The 13,070-nt window shown below is 49.8% G+C and overlaps 17 non-coding genes across 17 annotated transcripts; all 17 read left to right on the top strand.

Annotated features, from left to right (window-relative positions):
- Nucleotides 1-1,147: 1,147 nt before the first annotated feature.
- On the top strand, nucleotides 1,148-1,220 carry trnaa-ugc (transfer RNA alanine (anticodon UGC)). Its single transcript has one exon. It is a non-coding gene; the product is annotated as a tRNA-Ala (tRNA).
- Nucleotides 1,221-1,902: 682 nt separating this feature from the next.
- trnas-gcu (transfer RNA serine (anticodon GCU)) lies at nucleotides 1,903-1,984 on the top strand. Its single transcript has one exon. It is a non-coding gene; the product is annotated as a tRNA-Ser (tRNA).
- Nucleotides 1,985-2,510: 526 nt separating this feature from the next.
- On the top strand, nucleotides 2,511-2,583 carry trnaa-agc (transfer RNA alanine (anticodon AGC)). The gene has a single exon. It is a non-coding gene; the product is annotated as a tRNA-Ala (tRNA).
- Nucleotides 2,584-3,264: 681 nt separating this feature from the next.
- trnaa-ugc (transfer RNA alanine (anticodon UGC)) lies at nucleotides 3,265-3,337 on the top strand. Its single transcript has one exon. It is a non-coding gene; the product is annotated as a tRNA-Ala (tRNA).
- A 682-nt stretch (nucleotides 3,338-4,019) lies between these two features.
- On the top strand, nucleotides 4,020-4,101 carry trnas-gcu (transfer RNA serine (anticodon GCU)). Its single transcript has one exon. It is a non-coding gene; the product is annotated as a tRNA-Ser (tRNA).
- Nucleotides 4,102-4,627: 526 nt separating this feature from the next.
- trnaa-agc (transfer RNA alanine (anticodon AGC)) lies at nucleotides 4,628-4,700 on the top strand. The gene has a single exon. It is a non-coding gene; the product is annotated as a tRNA-Ala (tRNA).
- A 681-nt stretch (nucleotides 4,701-5,381) lies between these two features.
- Nucleotides 5,382-5,454, top strand: trnaa-ugc (transfer RNA alanine (anticodon UGC)). Its single transcript has one exon. It is a non-coding gene; the product is annotated as a tRNA-Ala (tRNA).
- A 673-nt stretch (nucleotides 5,455-6,127) lies between these two features.
- trnas-gcu (transfer RNA serine (anticodon GCU)) lies at nucleotides 6,128-6,209 on the top strand. The gene has a single exon. It is a non-coding gene; the product is annotated as a tRNA-Ser (tRNA).
- Nucleotides 6,210-6,724: 515 nt separating this feature from the next.
- Nucleotides 6,725-6,797, top strand: trnaa-agc (transfer RNA alanine (anticodon AGC)). Its single transcript has one exon. It is a non-coding gene; the product is annotated as a tRNA-Ala (tRNA).
- Nucleotides 6,798-7,478: 681 nt separating this feature from the next.
- Nucleotides 7,479-7,551, top strand: trnaa-ugc (transfer RNA alanine (anticodon UGC)). The gene has a single exon. It is a non-coding gene; the product is annotated as a tRNA-Ala (tRNA).
- Nucleotides 7,552-8,233: 682 nt separating this feature from the next.
- Nucleotides 8,234-8,315, top strand: trnas-gcu (transfer RNA serine (anticodon GCU)). Its single transcript has one exon. It is a non-coding gene; the product is annotated as a tRNA-Ser (tRNA).
- A 515-nt stretch (nucleotides 8,316-8,830) lies between these two features.
- Nucleotides 8,831-8,903, top strand: trnaa-agc (transfer RNA alanine (anticodon AGC)). Its single transcript has one exon. It is a non-coding gene; the product is annotated as a tRNA-Ala (tRNA).
- Nucleotides 8,904-9,584: 681 nt separating this feature from the next.
- trnaa-ugc (transfer RNA alanine (anticodon UGC)) lies at nucleotides 9,585-9,657 on the top strand. Its single transcript has one exon. It is a non-coding gene; the product is annotated as a tRNA-Ala (tRNA).
- Nucleotides 9,658-10,339: 682 nt separating this feature from the next.
- trnas-gcu (transfer RNA serine (anticodon GCU)) lies at nucleotides 10,340-10,421 on the top strand. Its single transcript has one exon. It is a non-coding gene; the product is annotated as a tRNA-Ser (tRNA).
- A 526-nt stretch (nucleotides 10,422-10,947) lies between these two features.
- trnaa-agc (transfer RNA alanine (anticodon AGC)) lies at nucleotides 10,948-11,020 on the top strand. Its single transcript has one exon. It is a non-coding gene; the product is annotated as a tRNA-Ala (tRNA).
- A 681-nt stretch (nucleotides 11,021-11,701) lies between these two features.
- trnaa-ugc (transfer RNA alanine (anticodon UGC)) lies at nucleotides 11,702-11,774 on the top strand. The gene has a single exon. It is a non-coding gene; the product is annotated as a tRNA-Ala (tRNA).
- Nucleotides 11,775-12,456: 682 nt separating this feature from the next.
- On the top strand, nucleotides 12,457-12,538 carry trnas-gcu (transfer RNA serine (anticodon GCU)). The gene has a single exon. It is a non-coding gene; the product is annotated as a tRNA-Ser (tRNA).
- The last annotated feature ends 532 nt before the right edge of the window (nucleotides 12,539-13,070 follow it).

Raw genomic sequence — 13,070 nt, 5'->3', positions numbered from 1 at the left:
AAAGACAATGGTCTGCTAATACAGTAGTAGAAAGACGTTCTGCTTCCAGAATAGCAACATTCCTAATGGCCAACTTGCCCTACACTGAAAACCAAGGGGAGGAGGTCGGTAAGCATATTGATTAGAACCACCTCCCTCAGTTGGCTTCATTCAATGTGAATTAGCAGTGGCTCTAGTCCACAGTCCCTTGGATGTCCAGTCTCCTCAGTCTGTCTCTAAGGCTGATGGCATTCAGTCACGTTAGCATGACAGTGGATTGTCAGCGAGCCGCCTTAGTCTCTCAGCCACCTCCTGGGTGCTTTGCAGATTTCAGGATTTGTGCCCCTTCCCTATTTTGATCATACAACAAGTATGGACAAAGTGTAGCCTGTAATAAGTAAGACATGTGGCACAGGGGAGTTAGCTCAAATGGTAGAGCGCTCACTTAGCATGCGAGAGGTAGCGGGATCGACGCCCGCATTCTCCATTTGACACTTTGCTAGTCAGTGTCCCAATTGAATGCATGTGGCTTCCTTTGGCAAATCTTTATTTCACAGGTGTCGAACTCCAGGCCTCGAGGGCCGGTGTCCTGCAGGTTTCAGATGTATTCTTGATCCATCATAGGGGATTCAAATGGCTAAATTACCTCCCCAACATTTCTTGAAGTTCTCCAGAGGCCTGGTAATGAACTAATCATTTGATTCAGGTGTGTTGACCCAGGGTTATACCTAAAACCTGCAGGACACCGGCCCTCGAGGCCTGATGTTGTACACCCCAGGTTTATTTGCACTTCTCCGCTCACTACCTTTCAGGTACTACCATGTTAACGCTGGCTTCAAACCTCATCAATCTTTGACCATATGAAGTGATTGTCTCCCCTCTTACCCTCACAATACTGGCCGATGGCAGCAAAGAGTCCCCCGGCCCAGTCTGACATCTCTTTTCTCCAGAAGCAGCTGAAAGGGGCTTCCAGTGACACTCTCCTGGCGTACTGCGTAGGGCCCAGACTTGAATCGCTCGGAAATGTCTCGTGTGAGTTACGATTGCACCAAAGAGTCTTGTTGTAGTTGACAAGCCCAGAAAACATTGAAAGGGGGGTGTTGTGATTAGTTCCACCTGAGCTGAGGCTCCGTATGGCACGATGAAGCTGCAGTGCTCAACCCTCAATGGGGAATTAGCTCAAATGGTAGAGCGCTCGCTTTGCATGTGAGAGGCAGCGGGATCGATACCCGCATTCTCCAGGACACTTTTGGACATCCGCGAGGAGACCCAAAGCCATGCGTGTAGCCAATCCATTGGGTGTGGGTGGAGAACAAATTCAGGGGTGATTTGTCACACAAGGATAGCAGCAAGTGCGAAAGGCAAGCTTTAGAAGATGGTAGTGAGAGCTGCTCTGATGTGTGGCACAGATGGAGTCTGCAGAGTTGAAGATGATAAGCTTTTGCTTGGGAGTGTCCAGGATGGAACAGATGTGAAATGACCACGTGCGAGGGACAGCTGGGGTTGAGCCGTTTGCAGACGACGTTAGGCCAGCAAGGCTGAGGTGATTTGCACATGTGCAGAGGAGGGATATAAGATATACTGGGAAAAGGGTGTTAAATACGGAGCGGCTGGGCAGGAGAATAAGAGAAAGACCAAAGACAACGTTCATAGACGTAGCCAAGTAGGACATGCAGAGGGTTGGTGTGACAGAGGAGAATGCTAGGGGCAGGGTGAGATGGAGGCAGACGATCCACTCTGGCAACCCCCAAGAAGAACAGGCTCAAAGAAGAAGCCAGCATCACTCCAGGCTTCTACCAAAGTGTTACGCAGCCCCTCGTCGGGGATCTGGAGTCAATCTCCCTGCGTCCATACACCAGCGATCAGCTCACACATTATCCCTCGTCAATTCCCAATGCTACTGGCAAAGAGCAGTGTGCGGCAGATGAGGTGGCCGAGAGGTTAAGGCGATGGACTGCTAATCCATTGTGCTGTGCACGCGTGGGTTCGAATCCCATCCTCGTCGAGAGCTCTTTCTGCTTATGTTGATGCATCTTGTCAGTGTAAGATTGGCTGCCAAAGCAGGCATGATGCAATGCTCTTCTTTGGCTCAGTATTCACTTTAGTTCACCATGTGGTCTTGTTGCACAGGTCATGTTAAAGACAATGGTCTGCTAATACAGTAGTAGAAAGACGTTCTGCTTCCAGAATAGCAACATTCCTAATGGCCAACTTGCCCTACACTGAAAACCAAGGGGAGGAGGTCGGTAAGCATATTGATTAGAACCACCTCCCTCAGTTGGCTTCATTCAATGTGAATTAGCAGTGGCTCTAGTCCACAGTCCCTTGGATGTCCAGTCTCCTCAGTCTGTCTCTAAGGCTGATGGCATTCAGTCACGTTAGCATGACAGTGGATTGTCAGCGAGCCGCCTTAGTCTCTCAGCCACCTCCTGGGTGCTTTGCAGATTTCAGGATTTGTGCCCCTTCCCTATTTTGATCATACAACAAGTATGGACAAAGTGTAGCCTGTAATAAGTAAGACATGTGGCACAGGGGAGTTAGCTCAAATGGTAGAGCGCTCGCTTAGCATGCGAGAGGTAGCGGGATCGACGCCCGCATTCTCCATTTGACACTTTGCTAGTCAGTGTCCCAATTGAATGCATGTGGCTTCCTTTGGCAAATCTTTATTTCACAGGTGTCGAACTCCAGGCCTCGAGGGCCGGTGTCCTGCAGGTTTCAGATGTATTCTTGATCCATCATAGGGGATTCAAATGGCTAAATTACCTCCCCAACATTTCTTGAAGTTCTCCAGAGGCCTGGTAATGAACTAATCATTTGATTCAGGTGTGTTGACCCAGGGTTATACCTAAAACCTGCAGGACACCGGCCCTCGAGGCCTGATGTTGTACACCCCAGGTTTATTTGCACTTCTCCGCTCACTACCTTTCAGGTACTACCATGTTAACGCTGGCTTCAAACCTCATCAATCTTTGACCATATGAAGTGATTGTCTCCCCTCTTACCCTCACAATACTGGCCGATGGCAGCAAAGAGTCCCCCGGCCCAGTCTGACATCTCTTTTCTCCAGAAGCAGCTGAAAGGGGCTTCCAGTGACACTCTCCTGGCGTACTGCGTAGGGCCCAGACTTGAATCGCTCGGAAATGTCTCGTGTGAGTTACGATTGCACCAAAGAGTCTTGTTGTAGTTGACAAGCCCAGAAAACATTGAAAGGGGGGTGTTGTGATTAGTTCCACCTGAGCTGAGGCTCCGTATGGCACGATGAAGCTGCAGTGCTCAACCCTCAATGGGGAATTAGCTCAAATGGTAGAGCGCTCGCTTTGCATGTGAGAGGCAGCGGGATCGATACCCGCATTCTCCAGGACACTTTTGGACATCCGCGAGGAGACCCAAAGCCATGCGTGTAGCCAATCCATTGGGTGTGTGTGGAGAACAAATTCAGGGGTGATTTGTCACACAAGGATAGCAGCAAGTGCGAAAGGCAAGCTTTAGAAGATGGTAGTGAGAGCTGCTCTGATGTGTGGCACAGATGGAGTCTGCAGAGTTGAAGATGATAAGCTTTTGCTTGGGAGTGTCCAGGATGGAACAGATGTGAAATGACCACGTGCGAGGGACAGCTGGGGTTGAGCCGTTTGCAGACGACGTTAGGCCAGCAAGGCTGAGGTGATTTGCACATGTGCAGAGGAGGGATATAAGATATACTGGGAAAAGGGTGTTAAATACGGAGCGGCTGGGCAGGAGAATAAGAGAAAGACCAAAGACAACGTTCATAGACGTAGCCAAGTAGGACATGCAGAGGGTTGGTGTGACAGAGGAGAATGCTAGGGGCAGGGTGAGATGGAGGCAGACGATCCACTCTGGCAACCCCCAAGAAGAACAGGCTCAAAGAAGAAGCCAGCATCACTCCAGGCTTCTACCAAAGTGTTACGCAGCCCCTCGTCGGGGATCTGGAGTCAATCTCCCTGCGTCCATACACCAGCGATCAGCTCACACATTATCCCTCGTCAATTCCCAATGCTACTGGCAAAGAGCAGTGTGCGGCAGATGAGGTGGCCGAGAGGTTAAGGCGATGGACTGCTAATCCATTGTGCTGTGCACGCGTGGGTTCGAATCCCATCCTCGTCGAGAGCTCTTTCTGCTTATGTTGATGCATCTTGTCAGTGTAAGATTGGCTGCCAAAGCAGGCATGATGCAATGCTCTTCTTTGGCTCAGTATTCACTTTAGTTCACCATGTGGTCTTGTTGCACAGGTCATGTTAAAGACAATGGTCTGCTAATACAGTAGTAGAAAGACGTTCTGCTTCCAGAATAGCAACATTCCTAATGGCCAACTTGCCCTACACTGAAAACCAAGGGGAGGAGGTCGGTAAGCATATTGATTAGAACCACCTCCCTCAGTTGGCTTCATTCAATGTGAATTAGCAGTGGCTCTAGTCCACAGTCCCTTGGATGTCCAGTCTCCTCAGTCTGTCTCTAAGGCTGATGGCATTCAGTCACGTTAGCATGACAGTGGATTGTCAGCGAGCCGCCTTAGTCTCTCAGCCACCTCCTGGGTGCTTTGCAGATTTCAGGATTTGTGCCCCTTCCCTATTTTGATCATACAACAAGTATGGACAAAGTGTAGCCTGTAATAAGTAAGACATGTGGCACAGGGGAGTTAGCTCAAATGGTAGAGCGCTCGCTTAGCATGCGAGAGGTAGCGGGATCGACGCCCGCATTCTCCATTTGACACTTTGCTAGTCAGTGTCCCAATTGAATGCATGTGGCTTCCTTTGGCAAATCTTTATTTCACAGGTGTCGAACTCCAGGCCTCGAGGGCCGGTGTCCTGCAGGTTTCAGATGTATTCTTGATCCATCATAGGGGATTCAAATGGCTAAATTACCTCCCCAACATTTCTTGAAGTTCTCCAGAGGCCTGGTAATGAACTAATCATTTGATTCAGGTGTGTTGACCCAGGGTTATACCTAAAACCTGCAGGACACCGGCCCTCGAGGCCTGATGTTGTACACCCCAGGTTTATTTGCACTTCTCCGCTCACTACCTTTCAGGTACTACCATGTTAACGCTGGCTTCAAACCTCATCAATCTTTGACCATATGAAGTGATTGTCTCCCCTCTTACCCTCACAATACTGGCCGATGGCAGCAAAGAGTCCCCCGGCCCAGTCTGACATCTCTTTTCTCCAGAAGCAGCTGAAAGGGGCTTCCAGTGACACTCTCCTGGCGTACTGCGTAGGGCCCAGACTTGAATCGCTCGGAAATGTCTCGTGTGAGTTACGATTGCACCAAAGAGTCTTGTTGCAGTTGACAAGCCCAGAAAACATTGAAAGGGGGGTGTTGTGATTAGTTCCACCTGAGCTGAGGCTCCGTATGGCACGATGAAGCTGCAGTGCTCAACCCTCAATGGGGAATTAGCTCAAATGGTAGAGCGCTCGCTTTGCATGTGAGAGGCAGCGGGATCGATACCCGCATTCTCCAGGACACTTTTGGACATCCGCGAGGAGACCCAAAGCCATGCGTGTAGCCAATCCATTGGGTGTGGGTGGAGAACAAATTCAGGGGTGATTTGTCACACAAGGATAGCAGCAAGTGCGAAAGGCAAGCTTTAGAAGATGGTAGTGAGAGCTGCTCTGATGTGTGGCACAGATGGAGTTGAAGATGATAAGCTTTTGCTTGGGAGTGTCCAGGATGGAACAGATGTGAAATGACCACGTGCGAGGGACAGCTGGGGTTGAGCCGTTTGCAGACGACGTTAGGCCAGCAAGGCTGAGGTGATTTGCACATGTGCAGAGGAGGGATATAAGATATACTGGGAAAAGGGTGTTAAATACGGAGCGGCTGGGCAGGAGAATAAGAGAAAGACCAAAGACAACGTTCATAGACGTAGCCAAGTAGGACATGCAGAGGGTTGGTGTGACAGAGGAGAATGCTAGGGGCAGGGTGAGATGGAGGCAGACGATCCACTCTGGCAACCCCCAAGAAGAACAGGCTCAAAGAAGAAGCCAGCATCACTCCAGGCTTCTACCAAAGTGTTACGCAGCCCCTCGTCGGGGATCTGGAGTCAATCTCCCTGCGTCCATACACCAGCGATCAGCTCACACATTATCCCTCGTCAATTCCCAATGCTACTGGCAAAGAGCAGTGTGCGGCAGATGAGGTGGCCGAGAGGTTAAGGCGATGGACTGCTAATCCACTGTGCTGTGCACGCGTGGGTTTGAATCCCATCCTCGTCGAGAGCTCTTTCTGCTTATGTTGATGCATCTTGTCAGTGTAAGATTGGCTGCCAAAGCAGGCATGATGCAATGCTCAGTTTTCATTTTAATTCACCATGTGGTCTTGTTGCACAGGTCATGTTAAAGACAATGGTCTGCTAATACAGTAGTAGAAAGACGTTCTGCTTCCAGAATAGCAACATTCCTAATGGCCCACTTGCCCTACACTGAAAACCAAGGGGAGGAGGTCGGTAAGCATATTGATTAAAACCACCTCCCTCAGTTGGCTTCATTCAATGTGAATTAGCAGTGGCTCTAGTCCACAGTCCCTTGGATGTCCAGTCTCCTCAGTCTGTCTCTAAGGCTGATGGCATTCAGTCACGTTAGCATGACAGTGGATTGTCAGCGAGCCGCCTTAGTCTCTCAGCCACCTCCTGGGCGCTTTGCAGATTTCAGGATTTGTGCCCCTTCCCTATTTTGATCATACAACAAGTATGGACAAAGTGTAGCCTGTAATAAGTAAGACATGTGGCACAGGGGAGTTAGCTCAAATGGTAGAGCGCTCGCTTAGCATGCGAGAGGTAGCGGGATCGACGCCCGCATTCTCCATTTGACACTTTGCTAGTCAGTGTCCCAATTGAATGCATGTGGCTTCCTTTGGCAAATCTTTATTTCACAGGTGTCGAACTCCAGGCCTCGAGGGCCGGTGTCCTGCAGGTTTCAGATGTATTCTTGATCCATCATAGGGGATTCAAATGGCTAAATTACCTCCCCAACATTTCTTGAAGTTCTCCAGAGGCCTGGTAATGAACTAATCATTTGATTCAGGTGTGTTGACCCAGGGTTATACCTAAAACCTGCAGGACACCGGCCCTCGAGGCCTGATGTTGTACACCCCAGGTTTATTTGCACTTCTCCGCTCACTACCTTTCAGGTACTACCATGTTAACGCTGGCTTCAAACCTCATCAATCTTTGACCATATGAAGTGATTGTCTCCCCTCTTACCCTCACAATACTGGCCGATGGCAGCAAAGAGTCCCCCGGCCCAGTCTGACATCTCTTTTCTCCAGAAGCAGCTGAAAGGGGCTTCCAGTGACACTCTCCTGGCGTACTGCGTAGGGCCCAGACTTGAATCGCTCGGAAATGTCTCGTGTGAGTTACGATTGCACCAAAGAGTCTTGTTGTAGTTGACAATCCCAGAAAACATTGAAAGGGGGGTGTTGTGATTAGTTCCACCTGAGCTGAGGCTCCGTATGGCACGATGAAGCTGCAGTGCTCAACCCTCAATGGGGAATTAGCTCAAATGGTAGAGCGCTCGCTTTGCATGTGAGAGGCAGCGGGATCGATACCCGCATTCTCCAGGACACTTTTGGACATCCGCGAGGAGACCCAAAGCCATGCGTGTAGCCAATCCATTGGGTGTGTGTGGAGAACAAATTCAGGGGTGATTTGTCACACAAGGATAGCAGCAAGTGCGAAAGGCAAGCTTTAGAAGATGGTAGTGAGAGCTGCTCTGATGTGTGGCACAGATGGAGTCTGCAGAGTTGAAGATGATAAGCTTTTGCTTGGGAGTGTCCAGGATGGAACAGATGTGAAATGACCACGTGCGAGGGACAGCTGGGGTTGAGCCGTTTGCAGACGACGTTAGGCCAGCAAGGCTGAGGTGATTTGCACATGTGCAGAGGAGGGATATAAGATATACTGGGAAAAGGGTGTTAAATACGGAGCGGCTGGGCAGGAGAATAAGAGAAAGACCAAAGACAACGTTCATAGACGTAGCCAAGTAGGACATGCAGAGGGTTGGTGTGACAGAGGAGAATGCTAGGGGCAGGGTGAGATGGAGGCAGACGATCCACTCTGGCAACCCCCAAGAAGAACAGGCTCAAAGAAGAAGCCAGCATCACTCCAGGCTTCTACCAAAGTGTTACGCAGCCCCTCGTCGGGGATCTGGAGTCAATCTCCCTGCGTCCATACACCAGCGATCAGCTCACACATTATCCCTCGTCAATTCCCAATGCTACTGGCAAAGAGCAGTGTGCGGCAGATGAGGTGGCCGAGAGGTTAAGGCGATGGACTGCTAATCCATTGTGCTGTGCACGCGTGGGTTCGAATCCCATCCTCGTCGAGAGCTCTTTCTGCTTATGTTGATGCATCTTGTCAGTGTAAGATTGGCTGCCAAAGCAGGCATGATGCAATGCTCAGTTTTCATTTTAATTCACCATGTGGTCTTGTTGCACAGGTCATGTTAAAGACAATGGTCTGCTAATACAGTAGTAGAAAGACGTTCTGCTTCCAGAATAGCAACATTCCTAATGGCCCACTTGCCCTACACTGAAAACCAAGGGGAGGAGGTCGGTAAGCATATTGATTAGAACCACCTCCCTCAGTTGGCTTCATTCAATGTGAATTAGCAGTGGCTCTAGTCCACAGTCCCTTGGATGTCCAGTCTCCTCAGTCTGTCTCTAAGGCTGATGGCATTCAGTCACGTTAGCATGACAGTGGATTGTCAGCGAGCCGCCTTAGTCTCTCAGCCACCTCCTGGGCGCTTTGCAGATTTCAGGATTTGTGCCCCTTCCCTATTTTGATCATACAACAAGTATGGACAAAGTGTAGCCTGTAATAAGTAAGACATGTGGCACAGGGGAGTTAGCTCAAATGGTAGAGCGCTCGCTTAGCATGCGAGAGGTAGCGGGATCGACGCCCGCATTCTCCATTTGACACTTTGCTAGTCAGTGTCCCAATTGAATGCATGTGGCTTCCTTTGGCAAATCTTTATTTCACAGGTGTCGAACTCCAGGCCTCGAGGGCCGGTGTCCTGCAGGTTTCAGATGTATTCTTGATCCATCATAGGGGATTCAAATGGCTAAATTACCTCCCCAACATTTCTTGAAGTTCTCCAGAGGCCTGGTAATGAACTAATCATTTGATTCAGGTGTGTTGACCCAGGGTTATACCTAAAACCTGCAGGACACCGGCCCTCGAGGCCTGATGTTGTACACCCCAGGTTTATTTGCACTTCTCCGCTCACTACCTTTCAGGTACTACCATGTTAACGCTGGCTTCAAACCTCATCAATCTTTGACCATATGAAGTGATTGTCTCCCCTCTTACCCTCACAATACTGGCCGATGGCAGCAAAGAGTCCCCCGGCCCAGTCTGACATCTCTTTTCTCCAGAAGCAGCTGAAAGGGGCTTCCAGTGACACTCTCCTGGCGTACTGCGTAGGGCCCAGACTTGAATCGCTCGGAAATGTCTCGTGTGAGTTACGATTGCACCAAAGAGTCTTGTTGTAGTTGACAATCCCAGAAAACATTGAAAGGGGGGTGTTGTGATTAGTTCCACCTGAGCTGAGGCTCCGTATGGCACGATGAAGCTGCAGTGCTCAACCCTCAATGGGGAATTAGCTCAAATGGTAGAGCGCTCGCTTTGCATGTGAGAGGCAGCGGGATCGATACCCGCATTCTCCAGGACACTTTTGGACATCCGCGAGGAGACCCAAAGCCATGCGTGTAGCCAATCCATTGGGTGTGTGTGGAGAACAAATTCAGGGGTGATTTGTCACACAAGGATAGCAGCAAGTGCGAAAGGCAAGCTTTAGAAGATGGTAGTGAGAGCTGCTCTGATGTGTGGCACAGATGGAGTCTGCAGAGTTGAAGATGATAAGCTTTTGCTTGGGAGTGTCCAGGATGGAACAGATGTGAAATGACCACGTGCGAGGGACAGCTGGGGTTGAGCCGTTTGCAGACGACGTTAGGCCAGCAAGGCTGAGGTGATTTGCACATGTGCAGAGGAGGGATATAAGATATACTGGGAAAAGGGTGTTAAATACGGAGCGGCTGGGCAGGAGAATAAGAGAAAGACCAAAGACAACGTTCATAGACGTAGCCAAGTAGGACATGCAGAGGGTTGGTGTGACAGAGGAGAATGCTAGGGGCAGGGTGAGATGGAGGCAGACGATCCACTCTGGCAACCCCCAAGAAGAACAGGCTCAAAGAAGAAGCCAGCATCACTCCAGGCTTCTACCAAAGTGTTACGCAGCCCCTCGTCGGGGATCTGGAGTCAATCTCCCTGCGTCCATACACCAGCGATCAGCTCACACATTATCCCTCGTCAATTCCCAATGCTACTGGCAAAGAGCAGTGTGCGGCAGATGAGGTGGCCGAGAGGTTAAGGCGATGGACTGCTAATCCATTGTGCTGTGCACGCGTGGGTTCGAATCCCATCCTCGTCGAGAGCTCTTTCTGCTTATGTTGATGCATCTTGTCAGTGTAAGATTGGCTGCCAAAGCAGGCATGATGCAATGCTCTTCTTTGGCTCAGTATTCACTTTAGTTCACCATGTGGTCTTGTTGCACAGGTCATGTTAAAGACAATGGTCTGCTAATACAGTAGTAGAAAGACGTTCTGCTTCCAGAATAGCAACATTCCTAATGGCCAACTTGCCCTACACTGAAAACCAAGGGGAGGAGGTCGGTAAGCATATTGATTAGAACCACCTCCCTCAGTTGGCTTCATTCAATGTGAATTAGCAGTGGCTCTAGTCCACAGTCCCTTGGATGTCCAGTCTCCTCAGTCTGTCTCTAAGGCTGATGGCATTCAGTCACGTTAGCATGACAGTGGATTGTCAGCGAGCCGCCTTAGTCTCTCAGCCACCTCCTGGGTGCTTTGCAGATTTCAGGATTTGTGCCCCTTCCCTATTTTGATCATACAACAAGTATGGACAAAGTGTAGCCTGTAATAAGTAAGACATGTGGCACAGGGGAGTTAGCTCAAATGGTAGAGCGCTCGCTTAGCATGCGAGAGGTAGCGGGATCGACGCCCGCATTCTCCATTTGACACTTTGCTAGTCAGTGTCCCAATTGAATGCATGTGGCTTCCTTTGGCAAATCTTTATTTCACAGGTGTCGAACTCCAGGCCTCGAGGGCCGGTGTCCTGCAGGTTTCAGATGTATTCTTGATCCATCATAGGGGATTCAAATGGCTAAATTACCTCCCCAACATTTCTTGAAGTTCTCCAGAGGCCTGGTAATGAACTAATCATTTGATTCAGGTGTGTTGACCCAGGGTTATACCTAAAACCTGCAGGACACCGGCCCTCGAGGCCTGATGTTGTACACCCCAGGTTTATTTGCACTTCTCCGCTCACTACCTTTCAGGTACTACCATGTTAACGCTGGCTTCAAACCTCATCAATCTTTGACCATATGAAGTGATTGTCTCCCCTCTTACCCTCACAATACTGGCCGATGGCAGCAAAGAGTCCCCCGGCCCAGTCTGACATCTCTTTTCTCCAGAAGCAGCTGAAAGGGGCTTCCAGTGACACTCTCCTGGCGTACTGCGTAGGGCCCAGACTTGAATCGCTCGGAAATGTCTCGTGTGAGTTACGATTGCACCAAAGAGTCTTGTTGTAGTTGACAAGCCCAGAAAACATTGAAAGGGGGGTGTTGTGATTAGTTCCACCTGAGCTGAGGCTCCGTATGGCACGATGAAGCTGCAGTGCTCAACCCTCAATGGGGAATTAGCTCAAATGGTAGAGCGCTCGCTTTGCATGTGAGAGGCAGCGGGATCGATACCCGCATTCTCCAGGACACTTTTGGACATCCGCGAGGAGACCCAAAGCCATGCGTGTAGCCAATCCATTGGGTGTGTGTGGAGAACAAATTCAGGGGTGATTTGTCACACAAGGATAGCAGCAAGTGCGAAAGGCAAGCTTTAGAAGATGGTAGTGAGAGCTGCTCTGATGTGTGGCACAGATGGAGTCTGCAGAGTTGAAGATGATAAGCTTTTGCTTGGGAGTGTCCAGGATGGAACAGATGTGAAATGACCACGTGCGAGGGACAGCTGGGGTTGAGCCGTTTGCAGACGACGTTAGGCCAGCAAGGCTGAGGTGATTTGCACATGTGCAGAGGAGGGATATAAGATATACTGGGAAAAGGGTGTTAAATACGGAGCGGCTGGGCAGGAGAATAAGAGAAAGACCAAAGACAACGTTCATAGACGTAGCCAAGTAGGACATGCAGAGGGTTGGTGTGACAGAGGAGAATGCTAGGGGCAGGGTGAGATGGAGGCAGACGATCCACTCTGGCAACCCCCAAGAAGAACAGGCTCAAAGAAGAAGCCAGCATCACTCCAGGCTTCTACCAAAGTGTTACGCAGCCCCTCGTCGGGGATCTGGAGTCAATCTCCCTGCGTCCATACACCAGCGATCAGCTCACACATTATCCCTCGTCAATTCCCAATGCTACTGGCAAAGAGCAGTGTGCGGCAGATGAGGTGGCCGAGAGGTTAAGGCGATGGACTGCTAATCCACTGTCCTGTGCACGCGTGGGTTCGAATCCCATCCTCGTCGAGAGCTCTTTCTGCTTATGTTGATGCATCTTGTCAGTGTAAGATTGGCTGCCAAAGCAGGCATGATGCAATGCTCTTCTTTGGCTCAGTATTCACTTTAGTTCACCATGTGGTCTTGTTGCACAGGTCATGTTAAAGACAATGGTCTGCTAATACAGTAGTAGAAAGACGTTCTGCTTCCAGAATAGCAACATTCCTAATGGCCAACTTGCCCTACACTGAAAACCAAGGGGAGGAGGTCGGTAAGCATATTGATTAGAACCACCTCCCTCAGTTGGCTTCATTCAATGTGAATTAGCAGTGGCTCTAGTCCACAGTCCCTTGGATGTCCAGTCTCCTCAGTCTGTCTCTAAGGCTGATGGCATTCAGTCACGTTAGCATGACAGTGGATTGTCAGCGAGCCGCCTTAGTCTCTCAGCCACCTCCTGGGTGCTTTGCAGATTTCAGGATTTGTGCCCCTTCCCTATTTTGATCATACAACAAGTATGGACAAAGTGTAGCCTGTAATAAGTAAGACATGTGGCACAGGGGAG

This window comes from Diplotaxodon limnothrissa, linkage group LG12 (genome assembly GCF_057381915.1).
Source record: "Diplotaxodon limnothrissa isolate DT_005_m linkage group LG12, D_limnothrissa_male_GT1.1, whole genome shotgun sequence".
NCBI classification, from domain to species: domain Eukaryota; kingdom Metazoa; phylum Chordata; class Actinopteri; order Cichliformes; family Cichlidae; genus Diplotaxodon; species Diplotaxodon limnothrissa.
This window is presented reverse-complemented; position numbering and strand designations above follow the sequence as displayed.